Below are 1,983 nucleotides of genomic sequence, written 5' to 3'. Positions count from 1 at the left end.
CCGGTGCTTACTGCGCTGAGACCAAGGAGAACGGAAATTGTGATGGTGGTAATAGGTTCCCTGCATCTCTGAGATAATGTAGGGACTGAAGGCTGATCCCATCTGTCAAGAAAATCTTCATTAGAGTAATAAGTCATGCGAGGAACGAGAATTATAGGCACACAAAACTCATTATGATTAGACTGAAAGATTATTGTGGACAGACATGGGGTGAGGCCGCTGGTGCAGGCCCACCATGTATTGTTGGTGGGGAGGACGTAAGCATAGGTCTGATTAGGCTGAAGGGTAGTATTACAAAGGTGGGAATACTCGGCAGGGGGTGTTTTGGAGGAGATACAGGTCCTGAGGCCATAAACCTGTGTAAGAGTTATAGCCAATATGTTATTTGAGCAGGCTGGTATGACCATCCAGTAGATGGAGACAAAGTACAAGGAATGGTATGGGAGCATATTAACATATATTTTAGTACCAGGAACCATGTTGTAGATTAAAGAGAGAATATTTTGGCTGAAAATAATTTTGGTGTTAATTTAACATTTTTAGTTTGTATGAGATTTTACTTAAAAATTAGTATGATACCAAGTAAATTAATTTTAAGAAGCATAAATTTATGTTGACTGTATATACATATTTAGTTATATAGTCTTTGTTGAGAATGTGGTTGGTTTATCATTTTTAAAATAAAACATAAAACACCTTTGAAATAGACAAAATGAATGCATCTTAAAACACCATGAAAGTAAACTAAAAACAAAAATGGTATTTAACAAATAGGATTTTACCCATCCAGTTTAGATGTCATTTTGTATAGGTAATTAGTGGCCTAAAGAAAGAGTTAAGTTTCCATATAGATTTGAGGTAGCATCTTTTTCCTTTTTAAGAGCTAAATAACTGAAGGAAGTTAATAAAACCTTGTCAATCTAAGAACATAAATCAGAGGAGACAGGAAGGACAAAAGGAAATATTAACAGATTAGGTTAAGAATAAATAAAATGTAAATAGTATTGGTTGTCTCATCTTTTAAGGTGACCTCCTCCTCGGGTGTTAGTTGAAAATTGTTTAAGGAGAGGTAGATCTGCTTAAAGGGGGCTGTTTTTAAATCTGAAATTTCTGTCTCTTTTTTGCAGAGGTTACTTTGGGCAGTGACTAGTTTTTGGGGGCCCTCTGAGGTAGGGGCCTCCTGTGAGTCCCCATTGTCCTCGAGATCAATTATAATGGAGGGACAATTAGATGGAGGGCGGGAGTGTTCTTTAAGAACTTTTTCTCCTTCTTTTAAAAGACTCTTTAAGTCAGGGGAGTGATTATAAACCTTGAGAATATCATTAATCAAATTCCAGTATGAAAAGGCAGAGACTGGGACCTTTTCAGGCCCAAAGGTATTATAGTAATCTTGGAGGCAGTTACCAATGCACATCCAGTGTTTTTCATCTATAGTTCCTTCTTGGGGGAACCAAGGGCAAAGTTCCCCAATATATTCAAGAAATCTTTTTAAATCTTTCTTTTTAACCCTACTTCCCCATGTCTTGAGAGAATCTTTAAGAGCTTTTATGAATAAATCTTCCTTACTAAATTCTTGTCCCATGATTAATTCCTACCGTATCGTCGCCGTGAAGAAATCTCCCCCGAATCTGTATCACAGCTGGGTAAAGCTGTGGTGATTCTTATGCGAGCCAGTGCTTAACCTTTCTCAGGCCGCAGTGGCTCAGTGCCATCGGGTGGGCCCGGGTGGGCCCACGCATACAATCAGCGACCTTCCAGGGGATCCTGGGGGCTTCGAGCCTCACGTTCTGGGTGCCAGTTGTCCCGGCCTGCAGGGTGGGAGACAGAGACTCGAACTCCCAGGGACCTGGAATGATGGGACAAGAGACACGAAGAATGACAGCAAGACAAAGAACTCTGATCAAGCCGCAAAAGTTTATTTTTCCATGGGGATTCTTATACAGGCTGAAGCGGGAAATTAGCTGGTGAAGGGGAAGAAAAGGT

Source organism: Nannospalax galili, unplaced genomic scaffold (assembly GCF_000622305.1).
Source record: "Nannospalax galili isolate Female #2095 unplaced genomic scaffold, S.galili_v1.0 scaffold238, whole genome shotgun sequence".
Classification (NCBI taxonomy): domain Eukaryota; kingdom Metazoa; phylum Chordata; class Mammalia; order Rodentia; family Spalacidae; genus Nannospalax; species Nannospalax galili.
Note: the sequence above shows the minus strand (reverse complement) of the source record.